The sequence below is a fragment of the Anolis carolinensis genome, chromosome 3 (genome assembly GCF_035594765.1).
Source record: "Anolis carolinensis isolate JA03-04 chromosome 3, rAnoCar3.1.pri, whole genome shotgun sequence".
In the NCBI taxonomy this organism is placed as follows: domain Eukaryota; kingdom Metazoa; phylum Chordata; class Lepidosauria; order Squamata; family Dactyloidae; genus Anolis; species Anolis carolinensis.
Genome location: NC_085843.1, coordinates 185763079 through 185780360, shown reverse-complemented (window position 1 = coordinate 185780360; position 17282 = coordinate 185763079). Strand labels below are relative to the sequence as shown.

Sequence of the window (17282 nt, the reverse complement as noted above, 5' to 3'; positions counted from 1 at the left end):
GCAGGTGCCAGGGCTTTGTTTCTTCCAGTCCTACCTGTAGGGCTGAAATAATTTACTAAATTGAACACACATATTCTGCCCCCTTGAGCAGTGTGTGTTTATATGTTCTTCAAAGTCACCTCTCTACTTATAGTGATCCCATAGGGTTTTCTTATACAAGGTGTACTGAAGAGATGGTTCTGCCAGTTCCTTCCTCTGAACTATAGCCTACAGAACCTGGTATTGGTTGGTGGTCTCCTGTCCAAGCACAAATCAGGCTTAACCCTGCTTAGCTTCCAAGATTCAGGTATTATCTGGTGCCTTAGGGACTTCATCACACTAGAGCATGGATTCACTTTAAATCTAATTTCTGCCTTCTGCAGAATTCAGGGGCTTGTGGTTTAGGGAGGGGCCTTTAAACTGCTCAATGAGACAGGTCCTGGGCCTCACAAAACTACAAACCCTAAAATTCTACAGGAGGCAGAAACTGGGTTTAAAGTGGATCCATATTCTAGTGTTATGAAGCTACAAGACATGTGGATCAAATGCAAGGCTTGTGGGCCAAATTTGGCCTGCCATTTCATTTTACGTGGCCCTCCAGATGCTGAACTACAACTCCTACCTTTCTCATCACCAGACATCATGTCTAGAGCTGATGAGTGTTATGATGATGATGATGATCATCATCATCTTCTTCCTTCTTCTTCTTCTTCTTCTTCTTCTTATTATTATTATTATTAGTAGTAGTAGTAGTATTTCTTACCCGCATCTCCCTGCAGCTCGAGGCAGGTTACAACACAATTTAAAAAAAAAACAAGCATAGCAAAAATTCAACAAATATACATATTTCTATAAAAGATCCACATTAAAGCTACATTTCTATAAAATATATATTACATACACAAAACAGACATCAACCAAAGGAAATGAGTTTAAGATTCATAGTTTAAATAGTGTCTGGGTAGGCCTGCCGGAAGAGATGTGTCTTTAGGTGGTTTTTAAATTCTGCCTGCTGATCTAGCTGTCGGAGCTTTACTAACAGATCATTACTGAGTCTTGGGATGGGCGATGAAAAGGTCCTCTGAGTGATAATCACCAGTCGGGTTCTGGCAGGCTGGTTTTGGGTGGATTGTATGGGAAAGGGCGATCTTGTAGGTAACCTGGACCCAAATCATATAGGGCTTTAAGGGTCAAAACCAACACTTTGTACTTTCCCTGGAAACTAATTGGAAGAGAATCCATTGAACTCCACAAGCATGTGGACAATTTCAACAAAAAGGGGGAAACCATAAAAATTAACAAAATCTAGCTACCAGTATTAAAAAAGCTCTAAAATCAGGACAGTAAATAAAGAACAACATTCAGAAAACAGAGGAATTCCACACAGAAAACAATCAGGGCCAGCTAACACCTCCCAACAAATAATTCCTCCAGGCAGGAAGCAACCAGACTTTGAAGCTGCAAGGTAATTTAATGCTAAACAAGATGGCCAATTGCAACATTCATACTTGCCCCAAACAGACAAGAGTTATTTCTCCCACTCTGGACTTTCCAGATATATAAACCTCACTTGACTAGTTTCCAACAGACCTCACAACCTCTGAAGATGCCTGCCATAGATGTAGGCGAAACGTCAGGAGAGAATGCTTCTGGAATATGGCCATACATCCCAGAAAACTCACAGTAACCCAGTCATTCACAGCCAGTGAAGTAACACTAGGACAGGTGTAATGTGCTCACTCCTGGATGTTCCTGTAACAAATCTGGGTGCTGTATTTGAACCATCTGTTTTTGAGCTTGGTACAAAGGTAGCCCAATGTAAACCACATAGCGGAAGTCCAACCTTGAGGTTACCGGTGCGTGCGCTACCATCTCCAGGTTCTCTAGTATACAGTAACATCTAGAAGACTGAATTTTGTTCTGTTTAGTCAGGAGAGTGAGGCTTGAATACAAGTCTTGTGGATATGATGCCTAGCTTCAACCCTTCTCTGACCTCAGAACCACCAGTGCTGTGGAGTTGCAACTCCCATCATCCCCTGCCCGCATGGTGGATCATCAAAAGGGATGGGAGTTGTCATTCAATTTATTTCATGTTAAAAGCATTGTGTAAATAAGTATAAAACTGATAAAATTTGGGGTCTGCACTCCATGCACTGCCAGTCAGTTTCCGCAGGATGTTATTGCATGCAGCTACTTTGTGCTTGGTGTTCATACAGTGTTTCTAAAATGTTAGTGTTCGATCTAGGATGACACCAAAATATTTAGGTTGCAAACAGTGTTCGAGCTCTTGGCCTTCCCAGGGAACTTTCAATTATCTGTTGGCTTCATGGCCCCATAGGTGGAAAGCACACACTTGTGTCTTGGGGGACATGGGGGCCTGATTTAATTTGATTAATAAATAGCAATAGTATGAAGAATAGGTTTGATTAAAATAGACTTAGCCTTTAGTGTTAGAAGGATTAAGCCAGGGGAAACATACATAACAAATGGCAATTGACAGAAGAGAAAACAGAGCCATAAAACACCATCACTTCCTTAGAGATGCAAAAGGAGACATCAGTTGAAGGTCTGAAATGTCAAGCTGAGGAACTCACAGGACAATAAACTCAAAAAGCAGGTTTTAAATGTAGTAAAGTTCAAATTAGAAATGGCATTTTGATGTATTTTGATTTTCAAACAGGATTCAGGAAATCCAAATGGTATTTGGTATATGGAAGGATTGCAGTTGAGGAAATTGTGGGGAAGTCGCTAACTTGAATTATTTTGATAAACAACAGATCAAAATACCATGGGAAGATGAAAGGGAATGGAGACAGGATGAAAAGAAAGAAGGCATGAGGAAGAAGTATGTTTAGAGGTGTGAAATACTTGTAAAACCTAAACAAACGTCAGGAGAACTTTCATTCGTGTGGCACTCCTCTTTGGTTCATGCTACCCCCCATCTTTGTTTTGCAAAATAAAGTCTGTAGTATCATCTCTTCGCCTCAGAATCTAAAATTGAAATGCATGCCTCTGGGGTCAGAGAGAGCCAAGCCTCTTCAGTACCTTAGACTTCAGCTGGTTCTGTTTGTAGTAGCTGGGGAGATCTAATGTTTCAGTTAATCACCCTAATTAGCATTGGAAAGGTTTGTCTCTTGCCTGGGGGGCATCCTTTGTTCAGAGTCATTAGCCGTCCTTGGGGCTCCTCTGCCCTCAGAGTGTTGCTTCCCATCTGCTGTTCTGATTTTTGAGTTTTTAAATACTGGTAGCCAGATTTTGTTCATTTTCATGGTTTCCTCCTTTCTGTTGAAGTTGTCCACATGCGGATTTGTGGATTTCAATGGCTTCTCTGTGTAGTCTGACATGATAGTTGTTGGAGTGGTCAAGCATTTCTGTGTTCTCAAATAATATACTGTGTCCAGGTTGGTTCATCAAGTGCTCTGCTATGGCTGATTTCTCTGGTTGAGTAAGTCTGCAGTGCCTTTCATGTTCTTTGACTCGTCTTTGGGAGCTACGTTTGGTGGTCCCTATGTAGACTTGTCCACAGCTGCATGGTATCCGGTAGACTCCTGCAGAAGAGAGAGGATCCCTCTTGTCTTTCGCTGACTGTAGCATTTGTTGGATTTTCTTTGTGGGTCTGTAGATAGCTTGTAGGTTGTGCTTCTTCATCAGTTTGCCTATGCGGTCAGTGGTTCCCTTGATGTATGGTAAGAACGCCTTTCCTCTGGGTGGATCTTTGCCTAGTTTATCCATGCCTCACAACCTCTGAGGATGCCTGCCATAGATGTGGGCGAAACGTCAGGAGAGAATACTTCTGGGACATGGCCACACAGCCCGAAAGACATACAACAACCCAGCATATATAAAGTTCTTTGTGAGCGGTGGCTGTGGCTGATGTTAAACAGGGTCGGTGCAAGAATGCTGCCACTGCTGGATGCTCCTCATGGATTCAAGGGGCCCGTTGAAGGCAAATGAGGCCGATGCGGCCCTGGGTGAAACTGAGATTGACACCCGCCTAGCCCTTAGTCTCTCCCAGACAGTTCAGGGCGCTGCGTGCCTTCCCTTCATTGGTCGCTTTTCTCACAGTTTAGGCGTCAAGGACGGTGCCGCAATACAGCACTTGGGAAGGCCAGGGCTGTGGGTTGCTCTTTCCGGACCCTCGCTATCCCACAGTAGTAGTTTCTATCTGACTGGGGTGGGGCTTAGTCGCGGGCTCCCTTGCTCTCCCCCAAAGCAGAAGAGGGGGGTTGGGGAGGCGGGCTGGGCCCCGGGAGGAGGGAAGAGGCGGGGCGGCCTCTCCTCCAGCCGCGCCTCGCTCGGGCACCTCCTCCTCCTCCATTTTGCTGCGTCCTGGTGGCCGGAGGGGACTCCCGAGGTTTCAGGTGAGGGCGGGAGGGAGCGGGGCTGAGGGGAGCGGAGCGGAGGGGAGGGACAGCGCCTCAGGAAGGAGACCCCCGCCTCCTCCCCCTCCCTCCTGGGCCGCTTATTGGCTGAGCGCCGCTAAGGCACCCCGCGGGGAAGCCTTGGGAACCGAAAACAGGGAAGCAGTTGGGGCCGTTGAGTGGCTCGCTCGCGCACGCGCCCTTCCTCCTCCTCCTTCTCCCCCCCCCCTTCAAAAGCAGCCGCGAGCCACTTTCCTGAGGTCGACCAAAGTTTCCTCAGAGAAGGAGGGGCTCTGAGGGGGTCCGGGGCCACTTCTGCGCCTGCGCGCTCCCGCTCCCTTTTTTCCCGACATGGTTCCAAGCGGAGCAGAGGTCCTCAGGGCCCCTCCCTCCCTACCTGGGCTCGAGCTAAAGCGGGCGCGAGGACAGGGCGGGAAGCGCCAAGGGACCGCTGTGAGGAGGAGGAGGAGGAGGAGGAGGAGAGTACTTGTGGAAAGGAAGGGCGGGGGAGCAGCATTTGCCCTCCCTGCACATTGGATGCTAAGTTCACCCCTTTGATACGAAGTAAACTCATTCGGTGGGAAATGTTGGAGGAGCTCAGTAGAGTGCTTGTAGATAGGAAGGGCGGGGGAACAGCATTTGCAACTGTGGCATTTAATAGGCTTTTCAAATGCTTAATTTGATTTATTTATTTCGTGTCAAAAGCATTGCATAATACAGTAGAGTCTCGCTTATCCAACTGGGGACCGCAGTTGAAGAGAGATGTTGACAAGCTGGAATGTGTCCAGAGGATGGTGTAATTACTACATAGCATTACTGTGTATTGAACTACTTTTTCTGTCAAATTTGTTGCATAACATGATGTTTTGGTGCTTAATTTGTAAAATCATAACCTAATTTAATGTTTAATAGGCTTTTCCTTAATCTCTCCTTATTATCCAACATATTCGCTTATCCAACGTTCTGCTGACCCGTTTACTTTGAATAAGCGAGACTCTACTGTAAATAAATTTTAAAAGTGATTAAATAATGGAAATCACAAGCAGCTAAATAGTTTTAGACCAAAAGCGGGCAACAGCAACTGCATTGTCCGTAGCGTTAAACAACTTCTCTGTACATGAGGCAGGACATTGTGGGCAAGCATACATGTGCGGAGTTGTTTGTTCTGCTCCACAGTCACACAAGGTGGAGGATTCCTCCAGGTAGTGCCACCTTGCCAAGTTGTCTTTTGATCTGCCCAGTCCGCTTCTGAGTCTGTTCAGGGACTTCCAAGTTGCCCATTCTTGGTTTGCCCCTGGAGGAAGACCCTCTTGGGGGGCCATCCAGTTAGAATTGCCTGGTTTAGCTGCACAGAGGGACACCCTTGCTGTTGCTGGAGGAACATCAAGAGGAGTGGTGGTTCTCATGAAGCCCTTCCTTGATTTGAGTCTGGTGGGAGGAGGCTGATAGTCATGCAATGGGTGGCTTTCACAGTGTTCAACCTTATTTCTCTCAGTTAGCAGCAACTTCCTGTCGCATGTCAGGAGGGGCAATGCCAGCTAACTTGTAGAGTTTATCCACAGGTGTAGGTTTAAGGCATCCTGTGATTATTCTGCATATTTCGTTCAGTGCTATGTCCACCTGCTTTGCATGGGCAGACTTGTGCCAGACAGGACAGGCGTATTCAGCGTACTCATTTGATATTGGATACTGATTCATAAATGATGTTGAAGGAAGGAAGCCTACTGGCCCGTATATGGGATTGCACTTCAGTCTTCTAACCATTAGCCCACCCTCTGCTTGAAAGGTATCAGTTTCAGATCTAGGAAGTTACAGAATTGCAGACAAGAGAGAATAGATTCTAAGTTGCTGGGTGATTCTAAGAACTTCCTCACTGTGAGAGTTGTTCGGCAGTGGACTCTCTGCCCCGGAGTGTGGTGGAGGCTCCTTCCTTGGAGTCTTTTAAGCAGAGACTGGATGGCCATCTGTCGGGGGTGCTTTGAATGAGATTTTCCTGCTGCTTGCAGGGGGTTGGACTGGATGGCCATGAGGTCTCTTCCAACTCTATGATTCTATGAGTTTTCCAGGTTGTATGGCTATGTTCCAGAAGCATTCTCTCCTGACATTTCACACAAATCTATGGCAGGCATCCTCAGAGGTTGTAAGGTCTGTTGGAAAACTCTGCAAGTGGGCTTTATATATCTGTGGAAGGTCCAGGTCCAGGGTAGGACCTTCAATGCTAACCAAGCTGGCCCATTGCACCATTCACACCAGCCTCAAGCAGGCAAGAGCTCTTTCTCCCAACCTGGACCTTCCAGAGATATATAAACCCCACTTGCCTAGTTTCCAACAGACCTCACAATTTCTGAGGATGCCATAGATGTGGGTGAAACGTCAGGAGAGAATGCTTCTGGAACATGGCCATACAGTCCAGAAAACTCACAGCAACCCAGTGATTCCGACAACACAATATAGATTCTGTAGGTGTATTCTTAACTTGAATTTATATGTAATTCAGAACAGGTACTTTTTAAAATATAACTCCGCACACACACACAAGTTTAGGATAGCATAGGAACTCTATGGGGCTTGTTTTGCTGTCTGTGCCCCTGTGGAAAAGATTTTGCCTCACTTTCTTTCTCTGTGATAATGAGATTTCGAAAATTTTGCTTGTTGTGGAAACAAGGATTGGTGAGAAAGGTTCAGGGGAGACACTTTTTCCCCATGATGACTCTTTCAGTAGTGAATTTCCCTTCCGAGGGGTAGATTTCGCTCACTTTATGTTGTCTCCCCCCTCCTCCCCCCCCCCCCCCCCGGTTTCTAACTATGATTGTATGTAAGTCAGATGTCTGCAACTTGGGAATTGTCTGTAACTGGCCTTTTCTATAATCATAGAATCATAGAATCATAGAATCATAGAATAGTAGAGTTGGAAGAGACCTCAAGGGCCATCTAGTCCAACCCCCCGCTAAGAAGCAGGAAATCGCATTCAAAGCACCCCCGACAGATGGCCATCCAGCCTCTGCTTAAAAGCCTCCAAAGAAGGAGCCTCCACCACGGCCCGGGGGAGAGAGTCCACTGCCGAACAGCCCTCACAGTGAGGAAGTTCTTCCTGATGTTCAGGTGGAATCTCCTTTCCTGTAGTTTGAAGCCATTGTTCCGTGTCCTAGTCTGCAGGGCAGCAGAAAATAAGCTTGCTCCCTCCTCCCTATGACTTCCCCTCACATATTTGTACATGGCTACCATGTCTCCTCTCAGCCTTCTCTTCTGCAGGCTAAACATGCCCAGCTCTTTAAGCCTCTCCTCATAGGGCTTGTTCTCCAGACCCTTAATCATTTTAGTTGCCCTCCTCTGGACGCTTTCCAGCTTGTCAGCATCTCCCTTCATCTGCGGTGCCCAAAACTGGACACAGTATTCCAGGTGTGGTCTGACCAAGGCAGAATAGAGGGGGAGCATGACTTCCCTGGATCTAGACGTTATTCCCCTATTGATGCAGGCCAAAATCCCATTGGCTTTTTTAGCTGCCGCATCACATTGTAGGCTCATGTTTAACTTGTTGTCCACGAGGACTCCAAGATCTTTTTCGCACACACTGCTGTCAAGCCAGGCGTCCCCCATTCTGTATCTTTGATTTCCATTTTTTCTGCCGAAGTGAAGTATCTTGCATTTGTCCCTGTTGAACTTCATTTTGTTAGTTTCGGCCCATCTCTCTAGTCTGTCAAGATCGTTTTGAATTCTGCTCCTGTCTTCTGGAGTGTTAGCTATCCCTCCGAGTTTGGTGTCATCTGCAAACTTGATGATCGTGCCTTCTAACCCTTCGTCTAAGTCGTTAATAAAGATGTTGAACAGAACCGGGCCCAGGACGGAGCCCTGCGGCACTCCACTTGTCACTTCTTTCCATGATGAAGACGACGCATTGGTGAGCACCCTTTGGGTTCGTTCGCTTAGCCAATTACAGATCCACCTAACCGTAGTTTTGTCTAGCCCACATTTTACTAGTTTGTTTGCCAGAAGGTCGTGGGGGACTTTGTCGAAGGCCTTACTGAAATCTAGATATGCTACATCCACGGCATTCCCTGTATCGACCCAACTCGTAACTCTATCGAAAAAAGAGATCAGATTAGTCTGGCATGACTTGTTTTTGGTAAATCCGTGTTGACTATTAGCAATGACCGCATTTGTTTCTAAGTGTTTGCAGACCACTTCCTTAATGATCTTTTCCAGAATCTTGCCTGGTATTGATGTGAGGCTGACCGGACGGTAATTGTTTGGGTCGTTCTTTTTTCCCTTCTTGAAGATAGGGACCACATTCGCCCTCCTCCAATCTGCTGGGACTTCTCCTGTTCTCCAAGAACTCTCGAAGATGATTGCCAGTGGTTCTGAAATAACTTCCGCTAGTTCCTTCAATACTCTTGGATGTAGCTGATCTGGCCCTGGGGACTTGAATTCGTTTAGAGTGGCCAGGTGTTCCTGGACAACTTGTTTCCCTATTTGGGGTTGGATTTCCCCCAATCCTTCGTCCATTCCATGTTGCTGAGGTTGAAGATGGCTTTCTTTTTGTGAGAAGACCGAGGCAAAGAAGGCATTAAGCAGTTCTGCCTTTTCCCTATCCCCTGTCACCATCACCCCATCTACTCCTTGCAGTGGCCCTATCGCCTCCTTTTTCTTCCTTTTTCTACCAACATAAGCAAAAAAACCTTTTTTGTTGTTTTTTATGTCCCTGGCAAGCCTGAGCTCATTTTGCGCTTTAGCCTTGCGAACCTTTTCCCTACAGGAGTTGGCTATACGTTTGAATTCTTCTTTGGTGATTTCTCCCCTTTTCCACTTCTTGTGCATGTCACTTTTGAGCTTTAGCTCAGTTAGAAGTTCTTTGGACATCCATTCTGGCTTCTTTGCACTTGTCTTATTTTTCTTCTTTGTTGGCACTGTTTGCATTTGCGCCTTGAGTATTTCACTTTTGAAAAACTCCCATCCATCCTTAACTCCCTTGTTTTTTAATATCGGCGTCCATGGAATGCCGCTCAGTAATTCCTTCATTTTTTGGAAGTCAGCTCTCTTAAAGTCCAGAATGCGTGTTTGACTTGTCTTAGTTTCAGCATTCCTTTGTATTGCAAACTGCAGGAGCACATGGTCACTTGCCCCTAAGGATCCAACCACTTCAACTGTATTGATCAGGTCTTCCACATTTGTTAAGATTAGATCAAGAGTTGCTGATCCCCTTGTTGCCTCTTCTACCTTCTGGACCATAAAATTATCTGCAAGGCAAGTGAGGAATTTGTTGGACTTTGTACTCTTGGCTGAGTTTGTTTTCCAGCAGATATCGGGATAATTGAAATCGCCCATGACTACTATATCTCTTCTTTGTGCCTGTTTGGTCAGCTGTTGACAGAAGGCTTCATCAAGTCCTTCATCCTGACTCGGAGGTCTGTAGTAGACACCCACGACAAGATCTTTTTGAGTCCCGGTTCCCTTGATTCTTATCCAGATGCTTTCAAGCTGGTTTCCCGGATTACAGTCTTGCATTTCTTCTGCAATGTAACTGTTTTTGACATATAAAGCTACTCCCCCTCCTCTCCCCTTTGTTCTATTTATGTGAAAGAGGTTATAGCCCTCAATGGTTAAATTCCAGTGATGGGAGTCATCCCACCAGGTTTCAGTGATGCCTATGACATCGTATGTGTGGTGCTGTGCTAGGAGTTGGAGTTCGTCTTGCTTATTTCCCATGCTCTGAGCATTAGTGTAAAGACATGTAAGCCCCTGTGACCTCCCCTCGAATTGTTTATTTGGGATTATTGTGCTCTCTGTACTTGGTCCTTGCTGTGTTTGTGCAGCCCTCCGTTTAGCCTTACGGCGGTTCCCTGTGGTCGTGGGTAATATAGTGTTCGCCAGGCTGTTGTTCCCCTCCCCCAGTGGATTTAGTTTAAAGTGCGCCTGATGAGGTTTGTGAGTCTGTGTGCAAAAAGATGTTTTCCTACTTGTGTGAGATGCACCCCATCGCTTGCCAGTAGTCCATCCTCTTGGAAGAGTAGACCATGGTCAAGGAAGCCAAAATGCTCCTCTTGACACCATTTTCTGAGCCAGTTATTGACCTGTACTATTTTTCCGGCCCTTGTAGAGCCATGTCCTACAACGGGGAGGAGGGATGAAAAGATCACATGTACATTATACAGTTTTAGCTTTGTTCCCAGAGCTCGAAAATCATTTGTGATCTTTTGAAAAGTATGCCTAGCGGTGTCATTGGTACCTACATGAATCAACATAAGGTGGGGAGGGTGATGGGGCTTTAGGAGCCTGCTGAGCCTCTGAGTGATATGGTGTATTTTTGCCCCCGGGAGGCAGCATGTTTCTCGAGCCATCCCATCCGGTCTGGAAATGATGGCTTCCGTTCCTCTAAGGAGGGAGTCACCTACTACCAAGACCTGTTTCCTTTGAGGATTGACAGGGTCCCTTTTGTGCAAGACAGTGTGTATGTCCCCTGAAGAGTGTTCCTGTTGAAGTGAATCATGTAGGTGTAAAGTGTTGTCCTCCTCCTCAACATCCCCAGTGCATTCATCAATGACAATCCATTGAGATACATCCGAGAGCCCATTACTCTCCCAAGGATGTTCCTGTTGCTCCTGGTCTATGATTGGGGATGGAGCATTTGCATGATTACATAAGTGTGACTGTGGTGATGCACTGTCCCTGTCAGGGCTATCCCCTGCGCATTGATCCAGGATGGTCCACTGAGTGGTATCTAAGAAACTGTGGTCCTCCACAAGATGTGTTTCCTGATTGTATGTTAATGATGTAAGAATTTCAAATCTGTTGTGTAAATGCAGCTGAGCAGAGGAGTTCTGTGGAGGCTGCCTGGTCCTGCGTCTCCTTCTATGGGTGACCTCCTTCCAAGCCTGAGGGTTGTCTACCTTTGAGTTGATCTCCCCATAAGGTTCCTGATCATGGTCTTGGTGGTGTTGGTGTGATGCAGGCTGCTGATCTACAGCAGCGTGTTGTGCAGTGTCCAAGAAGAGCTCGAGTGCCTGAATGTCCTTAAGGGTCTTAATACGGTGCTCGAGCTGTTGGATCCTCTGCTCCATCAGAGTCATCTGTTTGCATTTGGAGCAGATGTAGTTGTCTAGTTTTTGTGTGAAAAAGCGGAACATGCCACAGCTGGTGCATGTGATGAGAATGTTTTGCTTTTGTTGCATCTCTTGGTGAGCGTGGTGGCCAAGTGGGATCTTTGTACAGTTAAGTAATATGCACGCACTTTATGTGCAGACTGCAACAAACCACGTCTTTGTGTATTTGTTTATGTTGCTTTGTTTCCTGTATGTACTGCAAAGGATAGTTAGTAAAGGTGCCTTTTCTACACTGGCAAATAAAGCTTTCCCAGAAACTCAATTAACAGAGGACAATGCCTGCTGTCAATCAACTTAAGTACCTGGCTCTCTTTCAACACAACAGTCACACAACAGTTAGACTTTGACCACAGGAGCCAAGCCCAAACTCAGTTTAAAATCTTAGCCAAATCTTAGCCAAATCCTACCTGAAGCCAGGGAGCAAAAATGTCCTCCTGCTTCCTCTGCTTCTGCGAGAACCAACTGCCCTTCTGGGATCAGGCTCTGGCAGAAACTCACACTGGCAAATAAAGCTTTCCCAGAAACTCAATTAACAGGGGACAATGCCTGCTGTCAATCAACTTAAGTACCTGGCTCTCTTTCAACACAACAGTCACACAACAGTTAGACTTTGACCACAGGAGCCAAGCCCAAACTCAGTTTAAAATCTTAGCCAAATCTTAGCCAAATCCTACCTGAAGCCAGGGAGCAAAAATGTCCTCCTGCTTCCTCTGCTTCTGCGAGAACCAACTGCCCTTCTGGGATCAGGCTCTGGCAGAAACTCACACTGGCAAATAAAGCTTTCCCAGAAACTCAATTAACAGGGGACAATGCCTGCTGTCAATCAACTTAAGTACCTGGCTCTCTTTCAACACAACAGTCACACAACAGTTAGACTTTGACCACAGGAGCCAAGCCCAAACTCAGTTTAAAATCTTAGCCAAATCTTAGCCAAATCCTACCTGAAGCCAGGGAGCAAAAATGTCCTCCTGCTTCCTCTGCTTCTGCGAGAACCAACTCTCTGGTTTCCAGTCTCTCCAGCTCCCGCCCCAAGTAACAATTTAGAACAGGGTCATTTTTTGCCTGGAACAGCCATACTTTCAGTGGGGTGGAAATTGATTCCTGCCTGTTGCTGGGTGTGTCTGTTGGCTGTTGCTGGGTGTGTCTGTTGGCTCAGTCTGGGCAGTGTAGGTGGGTAGGAGAAAGGGCCACGCCAGTCATTGCCTCATGCTGCGGCTCAGAAGGACTGCTTTGTAATCTTCCACATTTTCCCCAGACCTTGCAATTTCTTAATTTACCACTGATTGAACCAGAGAGTATTTTGCTTTATTTTAAATGACGCAGTAAGATCAGTAATGGTAACTTGCTAGTAACTGATAATTTGACAGGTTATCTTTCTGGACTGCATTAATGCTAACAAGTAGTTACTTGCTGTATGATAGGGATAAAGGATAGGGATAAAGTAACTAGTTCTCTTCAAAGGATATAATTCCGACTGCTGGTTCCAGAAGACAGGAGCAGAATTCAAAATGATCTTAACAGATTAGAGAGATGGGCCAAACTAACAAAATGACGTTCAACAGGGACAAATGCAAGATACTCCACTTAGGCAGAAAAAGTGAAATGCAAAGATACAGAATGGGGAATGCCTGGCTCAAAAGCAGTATGTGTGAAAAAGATCTTGAGTCCTCATGGACAACAAGTTAAACATGAGCCAACAATGTGATGCGGTGGCAAAAAAGCCTCCATAAATAGGAGGATAGTGTCTAAATCCAGGGAAGTCATGCTATCCCTTTATTCCGCTTTGGTCAGACCACACCTGGAATACTGTGTTAAACTCTGGGGACCGCAGTTGAAGAGAGATGTTGACAAGCTGGAATGTGTCCAGAGGATGGTGACTAAAATGATCAAGGGTCTGGAGAACAAGCCCTATGAGGAGCGGCTTAAAGAACTGGGCGTGTTTAGCTTGCAGAAGAGAAGGCTGAGAGGAAATATGATGAGGGCCATATATAAATATGTTGGGGGAAATCATAGGGAGGAGGGAGCAAGCTTGTTTTCTGGTGCCCTGGAGACTAGGACATGGAACAATGGCTTCAAACTACAGGAAAGGAGATTCCACCTGAACATTAGGAAGAACTTCCTCACTGTGAGAGCTGTTAATCAGTGGAGCTCTCTCCCTGGGAAGCCCTTTCTTTGGAGGCTTTTAAGCAGAGGCTGAGTGGCCATCTGTCAGGGGCACTTTGAATGCGATTTTCCTGCTTCTTGGCAGGGGGTGGATGGCTCACAAGGTCTCTTTCAACTCTGTGATTATATGAGTAATTCCATTTTGGAGTTGTACAGCTTTCAGATGTTGTCAAGCTACAACTCTCTGCAGCCCTGATCAGTAGGATTGGGAGTGTTGAGACATTGCAGTTCAACAACAGGAGTGCTGTACATTTCTCACTCCCAATTTAGAAATATAGCCACGCCCTTCCCAAAGACGGTGTAGTTTTCCAGGAATTGTGTACTACTAGTCCTGTCATGCCTTGAGATAATAGAAGATGTAGCCTAAAACATGTGAGGAATAATACGGGTTTAGGGAATGCTGATAGGGATTGCCCTGCCCTCTAAATGAGCAATGTTTAAGTACCTAAGGGCTTAATGTTACTAATCTGATGGTAACAGTTATAAAGGAAGGTAGTGAAAAACATTTACTATATTGACAGAAAAAGGGAGATATGTCTACGTGCTCAAGTGTTTTTATGTAGCCCTTGAAGAAGGCCATTGAGATATATACGTACTTAAGTGGCAACATAGCGTTTTTCCCAGCTAAAAACAAACTGCAGGAAAAAAATAATTGTTGTTCAGTAGCATCTATGTTTTTATAAGTCACAGTCACATAATCTTGAAAATAATGTCATACACTGGGTTTCATAGTCACTTCCATATAGGAAACTGCAAAGGAAATTCATGTAGTGATCATTAAGATAACCCTATTGTTTGGGTATGCAAGGCAGAGTAACACCAGATTGGTGGTTTCTGTTTAGAATAACCCAAAGGAACACAATACTGTGTGTGTATATCTGTATTTGTACCCCCTCCCATGTTTAATAGGGCAGTGGAAACCTATCAGTGTCATTCAAAGTCTATCAAGCTGAAATGGCCTCTATGTGTTAAGCATCTCATGTGACTAAATTATGTACACAAACTGGTTGGAATGGTTCATATCTCTGAAAATCCTCTCCTATGAATAAGTGGCATAGTGGTGTCTGAAACTATATTATTTGTACTGGAAGATGAAGGAAACACAAGTCAGGAGAAGCAAAGAGAGTAAGAATCAAGTCCATTGATTCTGAAACATTATTAGAACTGGTGCCATCTTTGTATACAAAATTCTCCACTTATTCAAAATAGAGTGAAGTGAAATGAATTTATAAGATAAATATTTTCCAAGAAAACTTAATCTACCCATAATCTAAAGAAATGCCTCTGCACTTTATGCCCTCATAGCAATTCATTTCATAGTACACTTTATTTTGGAGCCCACTTTTGTTTCAGTATCTTTGTCTTTTTGAAAAGATTAACGTGTTCCTAAATGTGATTGCTATGTCTCCTGTTTTTCCACATTCCTTTTTGTCTCTTTTCATACCCTTTAGCTCCTTTTCTTCATCTGTTTCCTGAACTTCTAATTATATTCTGTATTCTTATTGGGTGAACCTACACCTTTGTATGGTTCATCACATCTTCCCATGTTAGAACAGAAACAGGTCCAGATCAGAGGTCCAGTCCACTCAGTACTGCATCTGAAGAAATGGGTTTATACACCCACAAAAAGATCATGCTAAAATGAAAACCAGTAGCACTGCCCCCTTTCTTTGTCCCCCCCCCTCCTTTAGGTCCTAACTAGTTCTCAGAGGATGCTAAATTGGTGAGCTGTGTGTGAGAGGCTCATTTACCCTTCCCTTCTTCCGTTCTGTTTCTTCTCTTCCCATCTGCCTTGTTGTTGGCTCTACATCTGGAAGAAAATGCAAATATCTATATTGTAGGGAAGTACAGTAGAGTCTCACTTATCCAACACTTGCTTATCCAACACTCTGGATTATCCAACACATTTTTGTAGTTAATGTTTTCGATACATTGTGATATTTTGGTGCTAAATTCGTAAATACAGTAATTACTACATAGCATTACTGCGTATTGAACTACTTTTTCTGTCAAATTTGTTGTATAACATGATGTTTTGGTGCTTAATTTGTAAAATCATAATCTAATTTGATTTTCAATAGGCTTTTCCTTAATCCCTCCTTATTATCCAACATATTCGCTTATCCAACATTCTGCCAGCCCGTTTATGTTGGATAAGTGAGACTCTACTGTATTCTATATTGTATTTACTTGTCTTACCAAGCAGGAGTAACAGCAACTTAGAGGTTGTGTGATTTTGATCAGGGAAATTTCACAAGTAGAGAAAAGTTCTTGTGCCATCACTGCTCTAATCCAGTAATACCTATGGCTGCCTTAAGGCACACAACAACAATCCTAATTTTGGACTATTTCATCATAGTCCGGCACCCCATCAGTCTGAGGGACCGTGAATCAGCCCTCCACTTAAAACATTTGAGGATCCTGCTCTAAAGATTCCCTTAATAGTCTTGAATGAGATCAAATTTACATTATTTTGATGGTTTAAAAATGTGATATTTGGGATCTAGATAACAGAATTTTATTTTCTGAAAGTCATCTCATGAAGTGTTTTTCAATTCTAGGTGATGGGGATTTAGGGTATCATTCTCTGGATTTGATACATCTTTATGAATCAACTTTGGCTTTTGTTTTTACTTGGTTTGCTAGGGAGAACATTACAGAATGGACAGAGTGCTCAGAGTATCTGTTAATGAATAAACAGCTAATGCATAAAACTTCAGCATGTGAAATAGGAGAGTTCTGTATAGTGCTATGTGGCGCTGAAGTAATAAGTAGTTTCAAAACTAATGAAAAGTAATAGAGGAAGGTCACAGACTATGTCAGGAGCAAGCAATTTCATTTTAAACGAGTATACTCATAGGTTTGCTACTGTGCAAGTGCCGTTTTCATAGAGTCAGAGTGTCAGAGCCCTGGCTGCTGGTCACCAATAACCTTACACAGAGGCCAGTCTCTATCTAATATCTTTATTAAAGAAATATATAAAAGCAATAAAAAGAAGTGAAGAATATAGTTCAGAAACAGACCTTTCAAAAGAGGTCAAATATAGTCCAAAAATGTATTGTCCAATAAATGATATTAGAGTTCAAAGTTTTAATCCACTTGACCGAAACACACACTCTTGCCAGGCAATAGTGTGGGGAAATGTCAGAGTCTTAGAAGTCCAATGAAGCTTGACAACAAGGCTGGAAATAAACTTGATTCTTGACTAGGTCCGTGACTAGAAACAAGGCAAAACGTGAAGCGTGGAACAGGGTCCGTGGTTAAACTGCAAGGCAAGGCAAGGCTCGAAAACTTGATCCGGGAAGCAAGGAACTGGGGTTACGAAGTCCACACACGATCTCTCTCCTAAAGCTGATCAATTGACTCCGCAAAGAATCTCTCGCGCCAAACCCCTATATTGGGTCTCGTTTTCCCGCCAACAATCTCTTTCCCTAGAGAACGAGAAGCGAAACCCACTCTGTCCAGATGCATTACTCCTTAGAATTTCCCAAGGGAAGCAGACCTAATCAGCCAGTTGTTTGGCAGCGATTCTTAAGCTTCTCCGATTAGCTTCTCTAACTCCTCTGTCTCTAGAATAAGATTCCTTCCTGGGAAACGGAGGGGAGTACTGCCCAAGGCCTGGTTTACTGAATTCTTGAGGGCAAACATCAACATCCGGCAGGTGAAGGGACTCCGGCTCTTG

General features: G+C 44.5%; 1 protein-coding gene across 1 annotated transcript in view; it reads left to right on the top strand.

Moving 5' to 3' along the window:
• Positions 1 to 4210: 4210 nt before the first annotated feature.
• The window catches only part of anxa7 (annexin A7), a 32766-nt gene continuing 19694 nt past the window's right edge, over positions 4211 to 17282 (top strand). Inside the window, exon 1 of the mRNA XM_008114234.3 lies at positions 4211 to 4340. The gene's annotated coding sequence lies outside the window, so the exon portion shown is untranslated. The remainder of the gene's footprint in view (positions 4341 to 17282) is intronic.